We start from the raw sequence: 1,524 nt of genomic DNA on the forward strand, positions 1-1,524 counted from the left end.
ATGACAGTAATTATAGTGCCTCCATCAGAGCACCATTTTAGGAGAGTTATTAGATGAAAGATATAAATTATTTAAACAATCCCTGGTATATGTGCTAACCATTTTTATCCATGTAAATAGTTTTAGACCTGTGGCCTGTATTGCCAGGAAACTTGTGCAATCATATTGCAGTAATAACATGTAAATCTGAGAAGAATTCACATTTATGCATTTTAAATGCAAAAGGAATCAAGTTTCTTAGTAGAATACATGAAATGATTTAGAGTCCTTTTCAAATTATGTTAATTATGGTGAAAGTGTATGATAGTTTAAAAAGCACATATCAATTTTGAAGTGGTTCAGTTCATTTCTCTTATTGCTTAGAAGCATATGAAGGTTATAGATTCACTAGCACCTAGTCACAATGACATAAACACTAATTTGAAGGAACATTAATTTGTATTTGGTGTGAACTAACAGTGAGCTGTGGTCAGAGCACCAGTTAATTGCCGTAGAGATCCTCAGGTGGCTCCAATTAACTGCATCAAGCAGGATGTCAGTCATGGCTGGAAAGACCATGTTTGTATATATTCACATTATATCTCCTTTGTTTGGGAGCCAGAAGATGTGTCTCAGAGAGGTCCCATCAACAGCAGCAGACGTGATACTGTGCCCAGCCTTCACATCACACCAGCATGAACTCACTGAACTTTGGTTGAACTTCCCTGCACAGCCAAGTACATTTTTAATGCAATCTACCCTACTTAAGTCTAATTTGTATTTCATTTCACAACCATGTCATTTAACACAAACCAATCAAGATATATTTTAGGGCAGCAGCTACTCTAACACCTAAATGACACTCCCTCTACCCACCGGGAACATGATTTCTGTTCCTGAAACACATGTTAAAGAAAAGAATGTGAGCAAGTATCTTCATAAATTGAAATCCTTTGAAGCCCCAATTCCTGAGCTCTATTTTTTTTTTAATAGAGTAAAAGCTGCTAAACGTTGTTATTTGGAACTTTTTAAATGTTTTTATTCCTAGGAAGTCATTTATACTTTAAATAATCCATAAATGAAGAATGAAAATATGGTCCATCTTTATTATCTTCGAGAAACAGTAGTTTTATTTATGTGATTTGCAACCACACGTTTTGAAGACTTTGCCATGACAGATTATATGTGAGAGCAATGTTCTTGTCAAATGAGAGGGTAATGTGGCTAATAGTTTTTTTAAGAAAAGATTCTTTGCATACCAAAATGCAACCTTCTATTAACTCAATTGTAGGGAAGATAAATCTTAGCAGAGCAATTATTTCTTGAAGTTCAGATGGCCATACATAAATTCTTTCCTTGGACTCAGCACATTTTTTAGTTATCTGGTAGGAACATTAAGTACTTTAGTATAGACAAGATTTTTCTAAGAGTAGGGGGAGTTCTTTTCCCTTGAAATATCTTTCATATGTATTGTATTTAGATATGGCTTTGAAATAGTTGCCACTTATTTCCCAAGCACTTCTGGAAATATGAATCCTAATTTTT

Source organism: Nannospalax galili, unplaced genomic scaffold (genome assembly GCF_000622305.1).
Source record: "Nannospalax galili isolate Female #2095 unplaced genomic scaffold, S.galili_v1.0 scaffold1780, whole genome shotgun sequence".
Lineage (NCBI taxonomy): Eukaryota > Metazoa > Chordata > Mammalia > Rodentia > Spalacidae > Nannospalax > Nannospalax galili.